This window comes from Perissodus microlepis, chromosome 10 (genome assembly GCF_051167445.1).
Source record: "Perissodus microlepis isolate ML-2025 ecotype Zambia chromosome 10, ASM5116744v1, whole genome shotgun sequence".
Classification (NCBI taxonomy): Eukaryota; Metazoa; Chordata; class Actinopteri; order Cichliformes; family Cichlidae; genus Perissodus; species Perissodus microlepis.
The window spans coordinates 26,934,474-26,960,143 of NC_140470.1; the positions used below are offsets into that span (position 1 = coordinate 26,934,474).

The 25,670-nt window shown below is 39.4% G+C and overlaps 1 long non-coding RNA gene across 1 annotated transcript; it reads right to left on the reverse strand.

The window, feature by feature from the left end:
• Positions 1–1,531: 1,531 nt before the first annotated feature.
• LOC146379576 (uncharacterized) lies at positions 1,532–23,774 on the reverse strand. The gene is made up of 4 exons (XR_014801498.1): positions 23,669–23,774; positions 3,169–3,247; positions 2,636–2,693; positions 1,532–2,128 (listed from the first exon to the last, which is right to left on the reverse strand). It is a non-coding gene; the product is annotated as an uncharacterized LOC146379576 (long non-coding RNA).
• Between the last annotated feature and the right edge of the window lie 1,896 nt (positions 23,775–25,670).

The following is a 25,670-nucleotide window of genomic DNA, read 5'->3' on the forward strand; positions in this document are numbered from 1 at the left end:
TCATGAAACAAGAATACACAAATTAGTTGTGTTGATTCTGGGAATCTGGGACTAAATCTGGGACTCTCCGCCATTTGACCTTAGAACTGAAGAAGCTTCTCGGATGAGAGGTGAAACGTCTTCAAGCAACTTAAAGAAGTCCAGACGCTTTTCTTTGCAAGCTCCTTTGACAATGAACAAAAAGAAAAAAAATACACAATACCAGTGCAAAATAACTTGGCTAGTTTGGCAAATAAATATACGAATCCACTGGAAGGAGGACACAAACACAGGAAACTGATAGAGAAACAATCCTTTAATGGCAAAGAAACGGCAAAGAAACACTGGACTTTTTTAACTAATTTGTGTATTCTTGTTTCATGATTAGCATTAATTTTCTTCAGCAGTAGTGCTAAGTTTGACTTAGTCATATTTGATCTCTGATCATCATTTTAATTTTTCTTATATAGTGCCAAATACCAACAAAGACCCCACAGTAACACAGACAAAAACCCCAACCATCAAATGGCCCACTGTGAGCAAGCATTTGCAAGAGTGGGAAGAGAAAACTCCCTTTTAACAGGAAGAAACTTTGGCAGACCCAGGCTCAGGGAGGGGCAACCATCTGCCGCTATAACTTGGGGATGAGGGGAGGAAGACAGAACACACTGACGTCGTTTACTTTGGGCGTCGCCCAGCAGCTTCTCAAATCTCTTCTGCATCCTTACAAACAAAATTTCGATATGGGTCAAACTTGTTTGCCTTATATTATCATGAAAGGGGCTACTCCACACACTGTCATCATGGCTCTGTTTGTGTCATTGAGCATACCTGTTCACTAATTATTGATGTAGACCTGGAAAACTCCACACTGCAAGGCCCCCAGACAGATGATGTATTCGAACCCAAGACCTGTTATTAGTACGCCCCCCATAACTATGCTGGATTTTGCAGGAATGTTGGTGTACTGGTCAAACCGCGTTACTACATTCATCAAATTGCAAAGTGCATTACTATATACGATGTGGCTGTAGCTCAGGAGGTAGAGTAGGCCATCCATTAACTGGAAGCTTTCGCATTGAGAACGGGATCGAACCACAAAGTATCCTTCAGCGACCCTAACCCCAAGTTTCTCTCCATTGGAGTTGGTGTGATGGCTAAGGAGAGAGGCTGAGAAGTGGGCAGGTGATCCACTATAATGTGTGTGATATTGAAAGTCCTAAATAAGCAAGCATTTCAGTTAGTTTCTGTGAATTTTTAAATGAAGTAAAGTAGGCCTGTCTCATAATTTTCACAGCCTCGGAGGGGCTGGTAGAGTTTTTAGTGTTATGTATCGAAAACTATTATCTCTGTGTGTGTATTATTTCTCGTATTTTACCAAACATTTTATTTTTATTTTTGCAAAACATCAATTTAACCATCACCAAAGTGATGGCTACATGTAAAATAAGGTTAGATAAACTTTAAAGTTAAATAAAGTAACTGTGTGTGTGTGTAGAGCTCACCCAAGATAGATAAAACTTAAAAAAAAACAAAAAACATTTACTGCTGCTCACATTATTTATGCAAGATTTCAAATATTTTATTTGAAAGTCCAAAGACACTCCGGCTCCTACGGCATGCTAAAATGGCCACTCATTGTAGCTTATTTTAAATTCGTCAAACAAGTCAAGAGATGCATCGAGAATTTCTTGAAGTGGATCAGCGTTGTCAGACTCCACATGCTGAATTAATGAACCCGTAGGTTCTGATTCGATTTCTCTTCCACTGGTGGCTGCGTTGTCTTCTTGGATCGAGTGTTTTAATTCAGACGACGTAGTCGCATGGCCAAGCATTTCTCTGTTCTTTCGAATCTCTGAGATCAACTTTGTCACTTCTTCGGCCTCAGCTTCTTTATCCTTTAACTCCTTCAGCAGCTTTTTGTACTTGGTCAATTTTCTCTTACACCCACATGTGAATGGGTGCTGAAATTCTGTCAAGGGCATTTCTGTTGAAGCAGATGGATAAATGTAGCCCCTATAACGCAGGGTTTCCCTTCCAGTCCTCTTTGTATAGACCCCAATACTGCCAGGTGCCGGAGGTCCGCGATATGAAGGCAGGTCAGCCCAAGCTGTTGGCATTTGACATAGCAAATATTTTTTCAATGAAGCTGTGGAGCAATAGCACAGAAATATGATCAATATATCTCCTCAGGTAAATGATAGAAAGTTTGGTTTACTTTTGTTTTTTTGTTGTTATTTTTTTTAAAAGCATCACCAGGTTCATATTTTTATTTCATACTAAAATCCAGTAACAAATGCTGATTGTAAAGGTTAAGTTTTTCAAGAATTTCTTCTAAACAAGACTTAAGTCAGTTGGCTGAAACCCAGCTAAAACAAACACACACGTGTATGTGTACAGATACTCCAGTTTGGCTGTTTTCTTGCTTTTTCAGTAAAAATGTTTAAGAATACGGGGTGAAAATTAGTCTTCATTTTTATCTGTACAAATTCAAAGTGCTGCAATCAATAAATCAAATGTGAAAATGACTTCATGAGTGTTCACCAGTACTAACATTTTGAAAGCTCTGTGTTGGTGATCTCCACAGAGAGGCTTAACAGTGTGTCATCTACACAGAATACAACAAACACTGTGCTACAGCAAAGTTACAGCTTACCTGGAGCGCCTTGGCCACAAGTTGCTTCCATGAGAGCTGATTTTCCCCCAAAGATGCCCTGCAAAGAGTTAGTTGTGTTTAACAGAAAAGCAGAAGTCACCCAACACCAAAAAGGCGCAATCTGCAATCAGATGTAAACAAACCAGTTGCCTAGCAACAATAGAAACTAACGTATCAACTACAGTCTGTGAACACTTTTTAGGGAAGTTATTAAGGACTTGGACTAATTTTGTTTTTAAACAATCACAGTGCTCTTGGTCAATATAAAATGTTATTAAAGTCAAGCTGAGTATTTAACCTGCCAACGTCATGTGTGCTAGCCCTAACCTTAATCCTGGCCTTACCTACTTTGGGAGAGCAGGACCTTACAGGATCTTACAACAAATACCTAAATCTGAAATATCTATAGAGATGATTCACAATATAAAACTAAAATTAAATTAAATTCATTTTTGTCTTTTTATGGATTATTTCTTCCATACTTTAACAGTACGATTGTCGCACCTATCAAAAAACATTTTTGTGCCACTTACAGGAAGATGTGTCCACAACATAGACCACGTAATGGTCATTTTGTTGGTTTCAGTCAGTTGTCGTAGTGTAGGACTTACACTGGGTAAAACAAGAATTGAACATGTCACCAATTTTCTAAGTAAATATATTTCTAAAAGTGCCATTGACATCAAATTCTTACCAGATGTGGGTAAAAACCCATCAAATCCACAACTGCAAAAAGGTCAGACCATAGATGTCCATAAATTGAGTTATGCATAATAATGAGAAATGTCAGGTAAACAGTATCGAAGATATGAACAGGTGCAAAAAAGACATAGAAAGTCATTGCACCACTTAAGATCTATCAGTAATTAGAAAGCATTTCTGGCATTTGGTGTAAACTGATTTCAGTTGGTTCAGTCCCAAATGATGGACAATCCAAGGACCACTTGTAGAGAGCTACAGAAAGACCTGGAATCAACAGGTACAATTGTTTCAAAGAAAACACGCAATGCACTCAACCGACATGGCCTCTATGCACGCTCTACTGGTCGGATGAGACCAAAACTGAACTCTTTTGATGTCCTCATACACACTATATTTGGAGGTCAAAAGGTACTGCATATGACCTGAAAAACACCAGACCAACAGGTCAGTTTGAAGGTGGGATCGTGCTGTTTTTCATTATATAACACTGGCACGCTTCATATAAAGGAGGGAAGGATGACTGGAAAAATGTATCACGACATTCTTGATAAAAATAAATAAATAAATTCTGCCATCTACCCGGATGGTGAAGATGAAACAAGAGTGGACTTTTCAGCAAGACAATGATCCCAAGCACACAGCCAAGGAAACTCTCAACTGGTTTCAGAGAAAGAAAATAAAGTTGCTACAAAAAAAAAATATGTCTTCAGATATTTGTTGGCCTAGTCATGACACATCCGTGGTGTTCGCATTTCAGTATTCTTTACCTCGGACATGTCTCTGAGCGCTTGCACTTCTGGGGACTCAGGGTAAGACAACGTTTGAGGATAATGGGTTCCTGGGAGCGTCACGTTTGATTCTTCTCAAATCTTCAGCAGCTATTTTGCATCTTTTTTCTTGTGACCCTGTTGACTTCTTGGAACAAAACACCTGATGATCATGCCCTAATATCTTAGTAATTTCAAGAGTGCTGCATCCGCCTGAAAATCTTTTTTAATTTTCTTGCCTTTTAGAGTCCGTCAGATCTCTTTTTTTAAGCTCATTTCACCAAATGTACTCATGTGTCACACCAGCCCTCTGCATGTGCTCCTACACTACATCCATGAATCTTTTCTGCAATCCTCTAACTTTAGCTTTTTAACTCCTCTCTAACTTTATCATCTAAACTGCTCAGCCCAAGCTGTCATCAGATACAATAATCTCTAATCTCCTCCATCCTGGTCACCACCAATGAAAATCTTAGCAACTTCGATTCTGCAACTTCCAACTCGGCCTGTTGTCTTTTAGTCGGGTACCACCATTTCCAAACCATGCATCATAGCAGGTCATCACCACAAATCATCCCTGACACTCGTCTCCACCCATCCATCCTGCCTGTACCCTCTTCTTGTCCTCTCTTCTGCACTGTCTGTTTCTTTGGATGTTTAACCCCAGGTATTTTGACTTCATGCACCTTCACTGTCTATGCTCCTTGCATCTTCAGTGTTACACTTGCCTCTCTCATTGACACACATATATTCTGTCATACCACCACTGGCGCGGAGGCGGGGCTGAACAGGTGTTTGGAACGAGTGACTGATTGTGACTCTTCTTATGTTTCAGTGACAGTCGAGGAAGGGAGCAGAGTGACTACTGAGCGGGAGTGTCTGTGTCCCGTGCGTTTAAGCCGAAACCACGGTCTGGTCTCAAGAAAAGTGAAGCCAAAATTTTAAAAGGTTTTTTTGGTGGTCCCAAAATTCATGAACCGAAGCTTGATGATGAGTTCAAAACGAAACAGAAGCTAGCAGAATCAGCAGCATGGGAAGCTTTTCTTGGCAATCACAGAAACATGCTAATGAGTCCCAGAATATCACTGAAGAGGCTTTTTCTTTTCATTTTACATTCTCATCTCCATCAAATCCGTTGCGGAGACGAGGACCCAAACGCAGACTCAGACAATGAGCTTAAACTGAACAATTTATTATGAGACTGCTGGCAGTAGTTCAAAGGTAATGTTAGGGGAACACTGGAAAGTATACAGTATGAGCCACTATACTGAGAAGGGCAATCAGGGAAGTGAAGACAAACATGAGTAGAATGAAAAACAGGTGAAATAAGTCATAGAAGACAAGCCAAGGGAAACAAAACTAAAAACAAAGTACAAGAAATATTAACTCTCAAAATAAGCAGGAAGGGAGATAACTGAAAACAAAGATACAAGAATGAACTAAACACAGGCGGATTCATGCAAGAGGATCAACCACAGAGGGAGAACTCAATTTTAAAGGTATTAGGATCAGCAGGACTAAATACATTAAAGGAGACAAAATGCATGAAAAAATAAAAACACTAGGTAAAGAAACACAAAAAATATTTGAATTAATAACACTGGCAATCCAAAAAAACTCCAATACTTGGTAAACCAACCCGGGACTATAAGAAAATGAAAAATTTAATCTGAGCATGATGGGTAACTACTGTTGGTCCTTGCAAAGATAGACAGAAACTTGTATAAGTGCAAAAACAAAGTGCCTCAAACATTTTTTAGCACGCCAGCCTCGACCTTTTATTTTGAACCAAACTGACAGAAATATCTTTTAATGGATCTTCTGGTTTGTTTTCAAAGTAAAACACATTAAAACAATTTTGGTTGGAAATGGTTATAATTGCAGACATTGTGTTGATAGATTATTTAAAAAAGACAAAGACTGATGTGTATCAAAAAAAAGATGAGCAAGCTTAAATAAGTTTTCATATCTGAAATAAGTGTGAAAAACTAAAAAAAAACAACCCTGTTTGTTATCATACGATGTATCATTCCCTTTGAGAAATAGGCTGAGATGCAGAACCTGAACATTTTACCTTATGCAAATATATATTTGTATATTTAGCCATATTTATGATAATTTGGTAATAATAGTGCAAAACTTGTGTCTTTGCCCTCCCCTCATCTGTCCTGTTGTCAGTCTCTTGTCTGTGATGTGGTCCTAAAAGTCTCCTTCTCAGACCCAGTGTAAATGGTGTATCCTCGGCTCCTTATCAACTAAGTCCACCCACTTAGAACAATTACTACAGCCTTACTACACAATGTTAATCGAATCACAAGGGTTTTAGTCCTTTTACAGCAAATCTGTGTCCCAGGTCTCTTATTACCTGCTATCAGCCTCAGAAGTGGTCCATTTAGCACTAATTATACATTTAATATACTAAATATAGAAAAAACAGAACATAAACATAGAAAAAAAAGCATATTTGCTAAATGTCAGTATACTATCAATGCCTTTTGATCACATTGAGCTTCACAGAGCTGCTAGCTTGGCTGTAGACTCTTGAGCTTTCAGTTTTATAACATATTAAACAGACATTGCGTCTCGGATGACAGACACCCGAGAAGTCGTCATAATCAGTGACACAATGAATGCATTTCAAGGATCACAACAAACAAAATAAATAAAACAAAATACAATAAAAAGGCATTTGGATAATCAAATGTCAGAACTAAATCTCAGGCCTGTTTGTCGCACGTCTCATTACTGTTACTGGCACTAGTCCTCTCGTTTTCCATTTGCTCTGGACATATGGTCTTCTATATTTAAAAGCAGTGGATAGAGGACTGTAGGGTATGACTTCAGTGGCAAACTGCCAACCTCAGCAGCCATCTATCCTGTGTGTCAGTCAGGGTGCGCTTTTACTCAATTTGCACAACCTTGGCAGAGGTTTTCATCTAAGCGGCAGGGCCCGCACATTGCTGCCTCTCCCCAGAGCAATGATAACAACTCTGAATTCCACCTAAAGTTATATTTCATGCTAATGAATTAATGTGCCCATTTCCATTTTCAGCCTGAAAATGTGCTCCTCTCCAATGCCAAAATGAAAAATCAAATCAGTCTTGTCATTTGCAGCTGATTTGTTAGGGTCCCGACTCGCTTTCCTTCTTTTCCCCTCAGCATAGCTGATGAGACAGCACAGCTGTGTTCCTGTTAGTGATTCTGATAACACCAAATTAAATGCCTTCTGAGAGAGTTGCGACGTTAATATGGAAACACAAACGTCAAGCTGACTCAGATCAATAAATTAAACACTGTATAAATTTACCATCCACCTCCATCTCCCTGCCACGTTACAGATAAAGATCCTTGATAGATTCTAAAAAGGAGGTCTGGAAATGTTACTGCTGGCCTCAGTTTGTTGCCTGAAAAAAAGACATATCTCCTTTAAATCATATTTAAAATTAGAAAAATATTTTGCAGAGGTTTTGAAACTGTTACAGTGTTGTGTGGAGTGAGACGTTAGCTAACACTTGCAGGCTTTTGATTAAAAACAGCAACATGCGGCCAATCGATTTGGCCCCATCGCTGCTGTTAACAGGCTGTGGCACAAATCTCGTGGGGGGCAATTAAGAACTTTTAAAACTTACTGCCCAGTTGCTGCATTTTGCTGGCAGCACTTCTGAACACGGATACGAGGGTACCATTATCTTCCATTATGAATGATTACAAGCTTTACCCAGAAATCATACAAAAAGACCCTCCTTTTAACCCCAGAGCATCCCTGAAAATTATCTCATTTTGTTCTGCATCATAATGAAGCAGTGATGGCTGTACACTGCAGCAGGAACCGATAATAACTAGCTCATCATACTTTCAGAAAAACAAGAGTGCAGAGGCAGTTCACTAAAACATTATATGTCCTGTTTGTTGTTTAAAACCTTTGTTAGTGCCGGAGGATAGATTTAATCATCTTGTCATCTTGACTTGACGTCGTAACTTTTACCTTTATTGCATAGGAAAGTGAAAGGGAATAAGTGATGTGCAGGAAATGCTCTTGGACCAACCCCTGCAGAAGAACTATAGCCTTCTCTATATGGGTCGCCTGCTCAGCCAGGTGAGCAGTCACATTGCCAACACCATTACTGCGCATCCAACAATATTTTCAATGGTAGTCTTGCAGTAAAACAGACGCAGTGAGACCACTGGAAAACGTGCTCTGCTGGTGTTGTCACTGGCAGGACACCAACTGTGGACAATAGGGAAATGTTGCAGATCAGAGTCTACCTTTTAACACGTTTAGGAATGTGAAGGTGGGTATTTTAAAAGTCAGCTCAACTTTTATTTGAGCAGCGCTGCATGAGCCCTTATATTGTAGTAAGTCTCATTTCATCAGTTCCCTGAAACAAGTCATTCTACCTTCTCCCTCTTAACTCTTTCCCCCATAAAGACATCATTTGACAGCCTCCCTATTTATGAGGCTTTTTTTTTCCTGCATAGGCAGAGACCTCCCTTACCTCCCTTACTTCTGGTGCATACCCATTTGTCATTTCCTTCTATAAGCAGGCCTGAAATATGACAGGAAACAGCTCAGGAAACAGCTTCGAGGGTTCCTCCTACTTAAAGTTAAGAGGAACTGTCCCTTTAAGAGAACTATTTTCTGATTGGCTGCACCTTGCAAATAAAATGCTTGAAGAGCAGGGACTGGCACTTCGGGGATTAATTATGCGAACTGTACAGTGACCTTATTATATGATACCCCGGCCATGGTTAATATGATCGTCTGCCAGTCTAACTATAAATAGTTAGAATGATGAGATGAGATGATACAAGACAGAAGCTTCTAACACATCAGTATGAAAGGGAATTTTTAAATATTAATGACAATAACAAAAAAATATTAAATACAATCCAGAAAGCCCAGTTTGAGTAGCAGATCCATGAATTTTAAGCCTTGTCAGAACACCACAAAGCACTTTTAATGCTGAGGAACTAGTTTACATCAGGCATGTGTGCTCATTTATTTGACTGACTCCTGCAGAGACTCGGCAGATGATATTGCATTCTGACAAAAACTGAGCCAAGTTCTATTCTTTCATAGACAACCCTTTGTTATTTTGGCAGAGCTCTTTGCATCAGCTCCATTTCATCAGCCTTAGCGACTCAAATGAATGAGCGGGTTTGTGAAGGCTAAAGCTACAGTGAACCTGTTTGAAATTGTAGTTTACCATATTGTCTGCTACAGTATATGACCAATTTGAAACAAATTCTCATTAGATCCTCTCACCGGGATCTTTTGGCTGTAGAGGCTGGAGGTCACCAGGAGGTCACTGAATACTTGAAATACCCACCTAAAGCAGACACGCTAATTGTAAAGAGTTCCAACCAGTTATAACAGACCCCAAGGTAGAGGAGCATAAACACTGGAAGCAGCATGATGCATGATCAATTAACAAGCAGCTGCAGCAGGATTAGGAATACTAATAATGCTCTAAGAGCTAATCTATTCTACCAGCAGCTGATGTGCTAGCAGGTTTCACCTTCTTTTAATCCTTTTACTTTAACTTGTCTCACACTTTTAAAAAAAACAACAAAAAAACAAAAACAAAAAAAAAAACAGTCCTATTCTTCATCTATCCTCGAAATACACTGATCTCTCTTTGTGAGACTGTAACATACAGACAGAACAAATCTCTGATTTTGGTTTTTCCAAATGAAGTGGACCTCTGAAGATAACTGTCTGCAAGTTTACTCCCACACGTAAAACTTCAGTAAGATGGCAGAGCTCAAAAACACTGAAACCACATTTCCAGTGTCCAGAGAAGGGAAAACAGAGGAGACGAATAATAAAGAAAAGAAAGAAACCAAAAGCACACAAAACCTAACAGTAACCAAAACCCAAAGCCTAAAGCACACAAAACCCCAGAACCATGGCAGGACAAGAGGATGCATTCGTAACAATGCAGGCTGGTGCGAAGTAACAGATTAATTTCACTCACTAACACTAAAGCACACACTTCTGGGATGGTGTGTAGCACACAGCAGGTAATGCTATTTATCATAATTCTGTTACAAATGACCTATAACATCAGCACCACCAACTAATTTTGCCTTAACAGTATCAAAATGAATGACTTAAGTTAACTATGGAAACCAAATAAGTCTTGGGGAATTAACTCAGTTTTGGATGAAGTCTGAAGGAACTGCTTTTTTAATTTTATTTTAAAGTTAATGTCATTTTATTTGGCACTTAATGTAAACATCACGTCCATTTTAAAGTTAGAAACTGTCTGAGCTAACACAGCAGACATCCTCACTGATGGTGTCGTAGCTTCAGCTGTGTGCACAGTTCAACAGAAATACAATCCAATATTTTGTAAACCCACAGCTTTCCTGAAACAAGTACAGTTATACTTGTTTTTTTAAATATACAAACTTAATCAGCAAGTTTGTCCAAGTGAATTAAAAATAAGTAGAAAAAAAAGAAAATGTCACATGAACTTAAAAGATTTAAGTAAGCCCATTTTTAAGTAAATTTAAGTTTACCCAACTTATGCAGTTTACTGTGCACAAATTCAAAGCACCTTCTTTGACATAGAACTACATTCATTAGGTACACCTGCTAGACTGTTTTTACTGCTAATGTATTGTCAGCCAATCACATGGCAAAAGCCTAAAGGGGCCCAATGCAGTGCAAGCAAAGTGTACCCTAATGCAGTAACAAGTCTGTTTTTGGAATATTTAAATAATTTTTAAAAGCTATGAGGGCTGATTATTTTTGCCCGTGGGGACAGTGGGGACATGCAGCAGATTTATCAGCTCGTGGCCGAAGTCAAAAAGATCACAGGTGCTGTTAAATTTTGGTGTCTGCAAACAGGTGTCTCACATTCCCGAGAGCTGGTCTGCATCACTAACACTATGCCATAGCAACTGAGTGTGTTCCTGTGGCTATGTGGAGTTGCCTTTTGCAAATTTGTCAGTGTGATCTTCTTTTTTCCTCCCCAGCCAGAGCTAATCGATTCTCCACAGGCTGGTGGGCCGAGAACTGCTGCTTTCTGTCAAAGCCTTGAATGAGCTGGTGGGTGGATGGATTACTCCATTGTAGCGAGGGGCACGCAGCTAGAGATTTCACATTATATTAAATTAAAACCTGTAATTACAAGAACAATAGCCTGAAAATTGGGCAACCCTATTTTATTTGATTTGATTTTCATTTAAGACAGAAAATAGAGCCGTGCAATTCTTCCAGGAGTGAAGGAGGTTTTTCACAAGGATCTTAGGAATTAAACCCCGGCCTTATCGCAAGCATTTTGAGTTTAATAATTAAGTGATGGCAACACAGCGCTCAGGAGATCTGTGTGCAACATTGAGGTTTTTTACTCTGATTTCTCCAAAGTCGAGTGTCTCAACTCAAGCAGGTCATATTCTTTGTTATTTTAGAGCTGGAAACATGAACACCAATTAAAAGAATCAGACATTGTCCCTTCAACAGCCATCAATTCTTGGATTCCCTTTAGAGCACTGAAGAGAAGAAGAATCTCATTAAAATTGTTGGGATTACAGTTAATAGATTTCATTTTTTCTCACTTAGAAGTGGAAAGTGCACACACTGTGTTTTGGAAATGGAATTGGGATGAGCATCAAACTCAGAGAAACCAGAGGACTTGTTCTCCCCAGAATCGGCACAAAGTCGTGACGCAGACACCCGTGAAGCCATTAATGCCTCATTAAAGCGCACAGGTATGGGGAAACCTGTTTAAAAATCCTTCTGGTAACGAGTGAACTGGAGATATGGAATTCAAAATAACGGACTCCCTTTTGTGATCCAATTGAGATCAAATGAACAGACCTGTGATGAAAATAGTTTCATTAATTCTCTCTACAGAACAAGAGACTGCTACAGGTGACACTCATGTGGTAGCATTTCTTTTAAACACAACTTGGGCCCCACTAAATCAGACCCTGCTTTATCTTCTTACCAACAGGCAACACGATTTACAAAATAAATATGTTGTATTCAGTAAGTTGTAAAACATCCATTTACAGACCCAGCAAATATCAAAGTCATCTAATATGTGCACAATTATCCCTAATAATCCTTTAGTAAGTTTCACCTCAACCAGATGCTTTTGGTAGCCATCAACAGTCTTCTGGCATAATATTTGCCTCAATATTTGACCATTATTACTGTCACCAAAGTGCTTGTTTATAGGTGGTCATGTGATTGCTGGGAGTTTCTCTGCATTATTGCGGGGTCATATATGCCTTACAGTATAAAACGTCTTGAGGCAACTGTTTTTCTGATTTGACGCCATATAAATGAAATTGAACTGGACTGAAATCAAAGTGGTACCCATACCACTGGCAGCAAAACAGCCCCAGAGGATGATGTTACCACCACCATACTTGCAGTTGGTAAAGTGTTCTTAGGTTTTAAAGCCTCACCTTTTCTCCTCTAAATGTACCTTTTGTCTTTGTGGCCAACTAGATCAATCTGCGTGTCCTGGTAGTTTCATGTCAGGCTTGAGCCTTGGTGGTCCCTGGATTGTTCCTGAACATCCTAACCAATGTCAAACAAATCCTTTTTATGCTGGCAAAGAGAAACTGCCAGTTGTAGTCAATCTTTCTTGTCGTTTTCACTTAGTGGCTGAAAAAAGAAAAAAAAAAAAAATCAAGATGTTGTAATAGCCCAGTCAAAGTCCAGACCTCAAAAGGACTGAAATGATGTAGCAGGACCTTAAGAAAGCTTGTGCATAAACAATGCCTGCAAACCTCAACAGGCTGAGGAAATGTAAAGAAGAATGGGCCAAAACTCAATAAAGTGAGAGACTGAATCACTGGGTGTACTTAGTTTTTCACAGGACTGCATAGACTCCTGTGTTCTCTTTCACACACACGTGGAACCACTAAAAGAACTGGACCCGTGTTGCATATATTAGTCTGTATTTCAAACTTTTGGCATTCTACTTGAATGGTTGCAGATAATGTGGTGTTCAAACTTGAGTCATCCTGTAAACATTAGTCTATCCTGTCATGCATGTATAAAAGTGTCCAGCCACAAAAAGTGAGAATTCCTCACTCGGAGCCCAGCTGTGAGTTGGCTAAGTGTGAACAGAGAGAGGAGAGAGATGGGGGCATTAAGACGTGAGGATATGGGAATGCCAGATGGAGGAGAGAGCACGCAGCCGTCCCATTATCCGATTATACATCACAAGAGAGAAGCAAAAGTCAGCAAGTGACTCGTCTTTTTTTCTTTCGTTGTAATGTTACATTCACATACAGCAGTGTACAAGCAACATATATCGCTTGGGATGCCAGTTATGATGTTTTTTTCTTCCAACAAAGGTAACAATTACAGAGTAAACCCCTGACTGTTCTGTTGTCTGTGTCGTAGCATTAGGGAGACAGAACTTGAACTCGAAGTTTGACATTTGATTCGAGCGAAGCAGGAAAGCAAAACACTGTGAAAGTCTCGCAAGTAATTGATCCAAAAGGAGACCACTTTCATGGTGTAATAGGGCAATTAAATGTTTAAATAAAAGAAAAACATGGGGTTCAGGGACATTACCAGAAAAATATTCTGCTTTTCTGAAATCATATAAGTACAAATTCCCAAGAAAAAAAATACATATTCCTCAAAATTATTTAGTAACGATTTTTTTTAAGACTAAGTGTTGCAGTTGCAATTACCCAGACAGCAATATTAATTACCCTATGGATAGATACTGCCTGGACTTCTATATGAGCAACCCAGCCAAACTCCAAGCCTTTGGAATTAACCAGATTCCTCTTTGCATATGAAGATGTGACAGACAACAGATTTAATCAAAGGAAAGCTTTTTAGATTCATAAATTGCATATCCTGATTGAAATGAAGGCTTAAACTTGAGTGCTTGATTTACAAATGTTTCCTTCTGTTCCTTGTAGATGTTGTTGCTTATGGAATTACGAATTTCACAAATACTCAGCAGCACTAATAAAGAGTTTTTGCCCCATAAAATCTGATAATACTCTGTTTCTTCATCACTCACGTTTCTTACTGTGTGTTTACACAAGACTCTGCATTTAATCATTAGTTATTACTCAGCTCTGGCTCTCTTCCACAGCTTGTTTTGGGGTTTTTTGTCCCATCTTGCTTGCAGTACCTCTAACTGGTTGCAGCAGATGTCCGTCCTTTCCTGAGCAGGGTTCTGCCGGAGGTTTCTTCCTGTTAAAAGAGAGCTTTTACTTCCCACTGTCGCCAAGTGCTTACTCAAAGGAGGGTTGTTTGATTTTTGGGGTTTCACTTTGTTATTGTAGGATTTTTACCTTGAGGTGTCTGCTGCTGTGAATTGAATTGAATATACTATCTAACATAGTATTCAGTGTCACTAGATAGTATGAATGGATTATTGTAACAGTCATTTCAGGAAATGTGTGCTTTTTTTTCTATTAGCATGTAATCTACCACTGACTAGAAGACATGTTTCTTTGTGTTGTGCCACAACCTTGGCTGGAACAGGAAGTGGCTAATGCAGCACAGGTGAGACTAAACGGATACATTTATCATGAGCAGCAAACTGCAAATGGAAGAAATGAAAAGTGACAGGAATGACTTGACAAGCTCAAACATCCTAAACCATAGATGCACAGTTTGTGAAGTTATGTCTCCATAATGATACATTTTTAGACATTTTTGGGGGGTGGGGGGGGTCACTGAATTAGCACTGTACATTAGCATTGTATGCACCGTGAACATGTAAGTTTCATTTAACTTTGTGGAAAAGCTAGCATGGAGGTAGTTTAACTGAAAATAACTCCTGTCATAGCCTGCTGCTTGGGACAGAGACCACCACACAGAAACACACACTAACAAAGCTCCACTTCCATCCCTGTGAATCTTATTTACACACTTCAGATGACATCCTCTGAACTGAACCGACAGCTAAAATTGGAAACTTCAGTGAAGCAGGGAGAAGTACCTATTTGAAAACATGAATGCCTTATTCCGATCAGTAATCTGCTATATGCTTCCCTCCGCTACTCCAAAATCCCCCCCGATCTCTCCACTCATTTAGTGCCAGTCCACTTCCGCCTGTTCACGTCTCCCTTTGTGAAGGTGTAATTTTTCACTGCACATAAGAGCCTGGCATCAGACATAATGCAAGGTTTCGACTTGTTTTTTTTGTGCCACTGGGGGAAGATTTTACCCTCTGAGAAATAGCTGCAATTTTTGCAGAAATTAAGACCTATTTTGCTACTTTAACTTGCTGTTTGATGCAGTTATAATGAGTCAAATGGCACTGAATTACTTGAAATGTGTCCTGATTCTAACACAGGGACAGAGAGAAGGAGGTGGTAATTTTAGAATCTGAAAATACATTTGATAAAATATTTATACAGAATGAAAACCAGCCACAGAAACAATCAGTGATGGTAAATTTTCTCTTTCCATATGCAATAAAAGAAAATCTTGACATGCAAGTCTCCTTTTGTGGCTCTTTTGAATTTTTGATGCTTGCACTGAATATTTACCCCAGAAGAATTTAGTTAACATTTTTATCCTTAAAATACAATGGAATTAGTATAATATATTGGAATTGGATTACATGTCTTTAAGTGTCTTAACTCTGTAACTGAGCTTTTATGTTCAATATGTCTTGTTTATAAAAGTCAACCTGCAACCTCCAGGGCTCAAAAATGAAGCCAGCATGTAAGTTCCTCTTGCGACCACTTGAGGTTGACAATCCTTAGATGTTAAACTTTGCAACAATAAAATGGATGTTTACAATCTGCTACCAAAAACGGTTTTAACCTCTATGATTAGTTTGTCTATGATTCTGTGACTACAGATGCAGCTTGCTTGCATGCTTGCTACCATTAGCAAATGACTGAAAACTCCTACCTGTCATCCAAGTATGTTAACATCCATCTGGCTACAAACTAATATATGGCAGCATCAGCCAAAATGCTGATGTAGATGCTTTAAAATGCAAAATGGGGAGGTTATGATGGCTTTTATGTTTGTTTTCATCTCAAATATATTAAAAGTTATATTATTGCTTTATATTTTTCATTTTTTTTATATGAGAATGTTTCTGTCCTTCACCAACATGAAGATTCTTACAGTTCGAAAGGGAGAAATGTCTAAATTCCACAGAGACTGTCCTTGTACAGGCTTGTGTTTGCTCTGTATGCTTTCAGGTGTTCCCATTTACAGATACCTGTGTTCGGGAGGGGTTGTTAGAGCATACAGACCATTGTACAATTAGAACATAAAACCAATGATGATGACTCTGCTACTAAGAATAGAGCTTCTCATCGGTGAGGCCACGTCACTATTGGCTCATTGGCTTATATCAGTGTTCAGTTAGTTCAGTAAGTTCAATTATATTAAGGGGGCAAACAGCGCATGTAGTCTGAGAATGTAAAGTGAGAATGTCATAACTGTCCGTTCAGCAGCTTACACTCTATTTTCTCCTAATTTCATGGCATGCAGCAGTGGAAATTTAATTGCCCCCATATCTGACCCTGCTTTCAGATGTACACAAAATGATGACACGGTCATCGCTGACATTACTTTATAAAGACAGCTTTCCCCTCTAGCCAGGAGCCGTCCTCTTTATCTGCTGTCTCTTTGTCCTTCATTCTTCGTACTTCTTCACCTATCCTCCCTGTTTCCATTTTCCCCTGTAACCTTGTGAGTTTGCTTTAATATTCATGGTGATTGAACCTGCGGGGAATTCAGCATGTCTCTCTAATTTATGGGAGATTGGCTTCATTATTCACCCGGTGATTTAATATGCATCATAGGATTGGTGAGTGAACATATGAGACAGGAAATCTGAGAAACCTGCACTCGGGATCACAGTGGTGGTTGGAGTTAAACTTCTGAAGAGTTGACTGATAGTTTCACCCCAGGCAGTGACTCTAAGCCCCTCTTTTGTCAGTTCCTCTCCTTACACTGTCACTCTCCTTTTACCTCGTTGTTTCTAATGACATGGCTCCATGAATAGAAATAAAAGCTTGTGGTTTATTTTGGTATCGTGTTTGTTAAAGTAATTTTTTTGACATCTTTATGTCAGGTGAAATGTTTAATGTGCCCTGTCTTATTTTTATAGGAAGTAATGTAAAACTACTTCTCAGCAATGCCAGGAATACCTACAGTAGAATACCTGCAGACAAAGTGGCAATTTTATACCACCTAAAGACATAAACTATTGCCAAAAGTATTTATTCTTATGCTTTATAAATGTATATGAACATGAGTGACATCCCATTCTTAATCCATAGTGTTTAATATGATGTTGATCCACCCTTTGCAGCTGTAACAGCTTCAACTCATCTGACTTTTCACAAGGTTTAGAAGAGTGTTTATGGGATTTTTAGATCATTCTTCCAGAAACATATTTGTGAGGTCAGACACTGATGTTGGAAGAGAAGGCCCCACAGAACACGCTGAGGTCAGAACTCCGTGCAGGCCAGTCAAGTTCTTCCACACTAAACTCGCTCATCCATCTTTTGTGGATTTTGCTGTGTGCACTGCTGCACAGTCCTGTTGGAACAGGAAGTTGCCATCTCCAAACTGTGCTTGGACACAGTTAGTAGGTGTGTTTAAGCCACTGAGACAATAGTGACATGGGAACATGAAATTGTCCAAAATGTTTTTGGTATGTTAAAGCATTAACATCCTAGTTGGATCGACTTGCAACAACTCAACTCTGATCGACTGGTTTTCCATTACAATTTAGTACCTTCTGATGTGTGTGGTCGTTGTCAAAGCAAATGCGTCCAAGCATCCCGTGAGAGCAACCCATTCTTTCACAGATGTTTGTAGCAGCAGTCTGCATGCCTAGGTGCTTGAATTTATACACTTGTGGACATGGAAATGATTTGAACACCTGAATTGAAATACTTGGCTGGGTGAGCCAATCACATAGCAGCAACTCAGTGAATTTAGGCATGCAAACATGGTAAGATGACCTGCTGAAGGTCAAACTAATCATCAGAATGAGGTAGAAAGATGATTTAAGTAATTCTGAACCTGGCAGACAGGCTGGTCTGAGTATTTTACAAACTGCTGATCTGTCTGCTGTGTGCTCAGAGATGAGCACACAGCAGCACAAGACAACAGTTCATAGTCAGACTAGTCCACAGACCACTGAAAACCCATCCAATAAATGTTATTCTGTAAGAGCCACTGGTGAGGATCAATCTTCCGACCCAAAAAGGTTTCTTGTGGTGATGGAACGTGGGTTATAGCATGTTGTTTAACCCAAACCACCAACACCAACCAGTCAAAAGTGAAAAGTGACTGAAAAAGAAAAATCAGAAAGCTAAAAAAAAAAAAAAAAAAATGCAAAATAAAGGGTAAAATGCAAAAGGTCCCTACTTGATGTGTCAACAAGTTGTGCCACCACCACCTCTCCATACTCCTTATGTAGACTTCGTAGTTTGAACAAAACTGTTGTCTCTCGCCCAATATTGCCAAAGGACATGTGGGTTGTGATGGCAAGTCACACATCGTAAGATCCACACCTCACCATTAGTTATTTTCACTTTAGTTTATTTTGTAGTCACTGCATTCAGTATATTTTGCTTGTTGTCCAATATATTGTTTTATTATTAAATGAGTTTATTTTTCCATCACACCTTACAATGTTGACATGGAGTGCATATCAACACTGCAAGGTCACAATTTTGTTTTATGTTGTAGCCTCATTGGACTGAACCACATGCTTCATTGCCTGGATGGCAGCTGATAAAGAACACCCTGAGAATACAATGGAAACCCTTAAAATCCCCCCAAAGGCCAAGTCATCAAAAGACTTTGACTAGAAGACTTTGACTCAGAGATATATATATATTATACACACACACACACACACACACACACACACACACACAGGGCAGGTCACCAGTCTATCATTGCACTAATACAGACCACACCTATGTCCAATTTAAAATCCACAGTTAACCTAACATGTATGTTTTTGAACCGAGACAAAGCTGGATAAGAGAATCCATGCAGACTCAGGGAAAACATGCAAACTCCACTTTAAAGGTAAGAAAAATGCATTGGTTTTTTTCCATTAAAACTGCACACAACACTACCTAAAATATTCTATTTAACAAAATGCTGACTCTTTTCTCGTCCCTGTATTTCTCTTTGTTTGTCTGTCCACATCCATGCATACATAGCTATCTCCAGCAGCCCGTCTTTCCTTAGCTGGGTTTCCCATAAGGGCCACATTCCTCCCAGCTCCACTCTCTGACACATTTACTCTGTGTTATCTTTATCCTTTCACCTCCCTATGCTAAAAAGGGCATTTGTATTCCAGAGTCAGCCTGGCAGGGTATGCTTATCTCTTCAGAAGGCCTTTGAAAAGGCTCCGATTCTGCAGAGGCAACCTCTGTGACATTTCATGACACATTAACAGAGTTCAGTAGGCAGGTCACTAACTAGACAGCTATTGGTAGCAGATCCATCAAGGCTATGATGGGAGATGAAGTATTTGGTTCAGCATCAAACAAAGCACGTTATTCCCCAGTGCCGGTGAGCAGGATGGGGAATTCCTAACACACCACGCCTGGCTTCCAGATGTGTACCATGATAGTGACAGACAGATGTTACCTGTGTAAGGTATTTGAAGCTGAGTGGGCTTTGTGATTCTCAAGTTGCTATGAGTACTGAGACAAACCAAAAGAAAAGTAGAGACTATAATACTGATTGAGCTTACCTTAAACTCCTGTGGTTTTATATAGATTTCTCTGGATTTTATAATTCTCCAAAAGCCAATGAGAAGTGGAAAATGCAGACAGTGGCTTGGATGTAGATCTAAGTGCACAGATAGTCATAATAATGGTCAGTGAAGTCTGGTGTTTGCTTCAGACCCATGTAAGTGCTGTGGCTATGAAGACAGATATAAAATGCTTAGAGTAAACTATAAAACTAATCATTTATTCACTTCATTCACAAACTTTTATTTATTTTTATAGTTTTAACAAATATTCTATGAAAATTAGTTATGGGATTTATTATTTTCATCTAGTTTACTTAATAAAACTTCTATTAAAGTGGGAACTGTTATGCTAATTTATAGTTTCATCTTTCTAATTCTTAGGTTTTCTAGAGGAGCTTTGCAAATAAGCCTTCTTTATCTCATACTGGGCCTTGGTGCAGTTCCTCGGGTCCTTTTCCACTAACCATGATAAGCGTGTTGCTCATGTTATTGTTAATCTTTATCTGCCACCAGCCAGCAACACCAACCTCACTAGAACCTGCTGTGGGGCCTGAGCTACGAAGAACGTTCTTATCTGGTCTCACTTGCCTTAAAGTAATCGGTCAGACCAAGTGGTCCCAGAAAGTTATCAATCTAGCTATAAGCATGTTTATGTGAATAAAGCAGTGTTGTTAGCGATCACAGAAAAGCATGAACAAGTTATCTCACTGGGCCCAAAATCCTGCTTTGTAGAACTGGCCTCTGGTCCACTGCTAGCTCTAATCTTGCAGATCATCTAATCTAAATCTAATAACTAATGTTTATAAATCTTAACTCTTAAATTATCTGTTTCTGAGTCCAGTTTTGTGATTTCCAGAGACTCGACCAACTACAACAGCAAATCCTTGTTTTCAATCATTGAAAGAAGAAGTAACATTCTAAGTGTTTTGCTTGTAATTGAGGTTACTTTAACAGCGTAGTATTACTAAATTGCATTTAAGTAACAAATCTGACTCCTGGTGGCAAAAAAAAACACTGCTGCAGATGTCCTTGAAAGAGCTTTAGGAAAATATTTGATATTTGGTATTAAATCCTCCACACATGCAGCAGTACATCATCTGTGTGCTAAATAGAAAAGTAATTTATTCTCTTGTAAATATGAGGGGGAAAAACTGTCTCCATTTAGAAAAAATATCAGATGCAGTTCTGTCTTTCCTCTTACAAAATACACTGCAAACATACTAAACTGTGTTACTATGCATGTCAGCTTCTTTTCCTGCTCATGTGGACTTGTCTTGTCAGCGCAGCTGGCCCTCAGCTGACAGCAGTGTAATGTGTGGATGGTCTTCAGGTCCTGGCACATTTCTTCTCACAGGCCCTCTTGGATAATGTTTTCTCAAAGCTGTGAAAGCTGTCAGGGCTTCACTGCTTACTGGGGCATGTATCATCTACAAGCTGCCTCAGCCTCTGTTCTTTTTTCATCTCTGTCCTGCTTCTTTTGTCTTTTAAGGTGTGTAGTCACTCTTTCAAGCTGTATATACTGCATAATGTCTCAGAGAGGGAAATTACTTGAACAATTCAGCTTACACATCCACTGATATCGTAGTTGGTAATAATTTACCGTAGATTAATATACACATTACAGCCTGTTCAAATACGGTTTAGTTTAAGATCTGATCTTGTATCGTCCTCGTTGGTGATAACTATGCATCTAAAAGCTACTCAGTAAAAGATGAACAGAAAACTCAGCTGCATCTCTACAGCCATTGAAATAGTGAGACACCTTGGGCTCTTTCCTCTTCCTGAAGCTTAGGCCTGCCTGGCTGCAGCCTCTTTACTACCTGTTCCCATCTCAGTCCTGTCACTCTGATGTCTACGACGATGTCGAGCAGCTAAATGTTTTCACAGACCTTCCTTCTTATTTCGCCTTGTCGGCTACATCCATCTGATGCCAGTTTTCTCAGGGTGTGGCCGAGCCTTCCCTGTGCTGGTGCTCTGTCTGCCGCCATAAGTTGACTTTTTTTCTGGCCATGAGATCGAGAGAATTTGGTTTAGGCACTAGATCATAAAAGTCAGAACTTTCCACATGTTGGCTTTTTGTTCTCCATTTCTCCGCTCCATACAGCAGCAATGATTTGATGGTAAATGGCCTGTATTTGTATAGCGCTTTACTAGTCCCCAAGAACCCCAAAGCGGTTTACACATCCAGGCATCCACCCATTCACACACTGGTGATGGCAAGCTACGTTGTAGCCACAGCCACCCTGGGGCGCACTGACAGAGGCGAGGCTGCCGGACACTGGCGCCACCGGGCCCTCTGACCACCACCAGTAGGCAGCAGGTGAAGTGTCTTGCCCAAGGACACAGCGACCGAGACAGTCCAAGCCGGGGCTCGAACCGGCAATCTTCCGATTACAAGGCGAACTCCCAACTCTTGAGCCCTGATGCTTGAATTGAGCAACTTGTTGCGTTGGCGGATCTCCTTGGAGCTACAGAGGCTCTGATTTCATCTCAAATATCTTCAGAACAGTCTGCCCCATCTTGCTTGTCTGTCACCCCACCGTTAAGAAGTTTACTTCTTCTAGGAGTTCATGGTCCAGTCAAATGAGTTAGTTCCTGCCTTTATTGACCTTCCATGTCTTGATCTTAACTGTGTGGTTGTTCACACCTGAGCTTAACATCGACATTATAGGCTTTTACCCTTTAGGATGTTGCAGGTCAGGCTGAGATTGTCCACAGACATGGCTCCATCTCCAAAGGCCATATTTTGTGTGCTTGAGAACAATGTTGCTCGATTTCCACATAGTTTGATCCTGGTACTTTACATTAGCCAACTTTGTTAGGATTTCACACCAGAAGTTGATTCTTCAACTTCTTTTGAACAATCTTTTATTCTAAATTTAAAAATGTTGTTATTATTAGTAGTTATGAGGCATAATTGAAACAGACTGTGATGTGGAATCATAATAAATAATAACAAATATATGGCATCATGTTAAGTGCACACTTTTGAGGGAGAATTTAACAGTATTTCATTATGATATTTGTAACTAGCCTTGAAAGGATTTGAAGTTGAAGTCATTGTCAACTAACCTGAAGGATGTGGAATAAAAGCATTAGATATTATCTGCTGGGATCTCTGGTCCAATAGTATCAGCACTGCTGCTGTTTTTCTGTGTTGTGTTCCCCAAGAGAGCTTGTCAACAAGACAGCTGACACGAGGGCCACAAACTGAGTACTTATTCAGATCAAAGGTATGGAAGAGATGCCAGAAATGTGTCAAAACCGAAGAAGAAGTGGCACCATAGACACCTGCCTGTCCTGCAACATGTTAATCACTGTCAGCCTCTTTACAATGATGTCAGGGTGTACAGAGTGCCATCAACAACCTGCTGTTATGGAGAGGGAATTTTGTGCTTACAGAGCTGTTTAATGTCTTAATGAAGTCACTCGTGTGAAAAAGATAAACGTCTGTTGCAAGAAAAAAAAAAGTTCCCCAGTGGAGAAGAGGTTACATTTCTGCTGAAACATGGAAAAGTAGATACTCAAGTGATGCATTTTCTATTTCTCATTCTCTGCTTGGTATAAATAACTATTTGCACAAAGCAGAATGCAATTTAAAAAGTCGTTGCAGAAACCTTTGGGCCCAAACTAAACCTTGGTTTCTGGTGGGCGGAAAGGGAAATATAAATTGTTTGTTCTTATTTCTCACAAAGAAAAAGAAAATTGAAATGGCAGCTGTGCATTTCAGAAGTTTTCCCTTTGCCACAGAAATGCCTCCGCTGTAAGGACAAGTAAAAACCCTGAGCCTGTGTGATGGCAAAACATCACAAAGGTTGGAAAGGAAAGGTTAAAACAAAATGAAAGCACGTCCGTGAATTTACCTTTAGACCACTGGGCAGTTGGAAATCTAGAGAAGCTCAGCTGATGAAAAACTGCAGAGAAAATCTGTTAGCATCGTCTCAGCCTCTGTCTTTGTCAGAGTGACTGGAAACAAGAGACAGGTGGGAACAATTAAGAAACTGAAGAGGTGGGATGATAAACACAGGAGGTAATACTACAGGAGACACACAAGCAAAGCTGGTAACCAAAATTGAGAAGGCCAAAAGAATCCAACAGAGAAAAGAATAGACAGAAGAATAAGAGAGAGCCAAGGAATCACAACTTAAAAACTAAGCAAGGTTGGCAGAGTCTCTTTTGAAGCCTGAAGCTGAGATCATTTTTAAACTGCATTATTTTCTTAACTACAGACGACTGCTTTTTGACTCCCGTAAGGACCAGAATTTACCATAAATGACCAATGACCAAACAAAAAAAAGTAAGAGCCAATAACTTCCTTTAAACCAGTGGATTTGACTCTAGTGGGGAAAAATGGAAGTTTTAATTGTGTCTGCAGTGGCTTCAATGTTCAGACCGGAAAGCTACGCCAATTTTTTTTAATGCAGTGATTGTGCAGTTTTTCTTGTTAGCTTGTTGGTGGCATGTTGTTATTGGCATTGCTGACTCGCAGTAAAAACTACAAATTTTCATGTAAATTGTTTTGCCTGGTGCAAAAAAATAGCAAGTACAATTAGAATATGCACAAACCATTTACAACGACCTCTGGCCAACAACTGTTTTTATAACTCTGAACAGAAGTATTTGGAAATGCTCTTAACAATATCCTTACCTAAATATATATTCAACTTAGTTTGTTGTACCTTTTCATAATCAGTAATGTCTGTGTAGGCATGTGATTGTGATTGGGGGATGTATGGAGAAGGTTCAGTTTAGGAATGAACAAATGAAAGTGAGCTGGTATATTTTTAATCTTAAGAACTATGAACTCTGGAATAACATTTAGATCATGTGAACATAGAAATTCTAGACTTAGTTATGGTTAATCTAGAAGGTCTTACAGACACTTTAAAAAACAGAAGTACAGTGAATAATAACCATAAAGCAAAACTAACTTCTCATAACTATGAGGATTTAGGGGGGTTTCAAAGTTAGCACATAACCATGAAATTCTTCCACAGCTAAACCTGAAGGAGACACAATTGCGGTATCTGTCTTCGGTTTGCTTCAAGGTTGGAAATATTTCCCGGATCGCTTCTGTCAGGGCCTCCATGCCTCCACTGTTGCCCATCTTTGTCCTCTTTTCCCTGTTTTCTCCTTGCCCATTTCTGTTTGGTGGTATTTGTGCAGTTCTCATTCTAAGAAAGGAGGATCCTGCGATTTTTTTTTTTTTTTTTTTTTCCCAGTGCCACTGGTATCGGTAAGCACAGGATTACCTCCTGAAGGAGAATGTCTGGCCATCAGTTCATGCCCTGAAGCTCAAGCTCATTTGGGTTATGCAGCAGGACAACAATAATGTAAAAAGTGAATTTTGTTTGGGTTATCTTTGTCAAATATTACAATTCTTTCATGATCTGAAGTGTGGCAAATACTTAAAAGGAAGAAAAAAAATCAGGAAGGGGGCAAATACTTTATCACAGAACGGTATGTTGTGCAAGTAACAACATAATTGTTTAATTAGTAACTGCAATTTAATGTAGTACTATAACCATATCCATTACATCACTGCATTATAGACAAATGTAATGTATACAGGCCATGATGTACCAATGTATTAGTGAGACAGTGCTGTTATTTCCTTCTTGTCATTTTCAGAAGGTGTGGTGTCACTGTTGTGAAGCAGTTTTTAATGCCTTACTTGCACTTCCTGCTAGGATTGAAAGAAATTAAAGCACAAACCATGGTCTCCTGCCTGATGAACCAGCAACTTAAGTTCAAGCTTTTTCACAACAGGGTGTATCGAGGTTTGGGGAGATTTGTGATCTTGGTTAATGTGGACTCCTGGGTGTTGCTGGTCTCAGTCATCTAATCATCAAGCCACAGTACTTA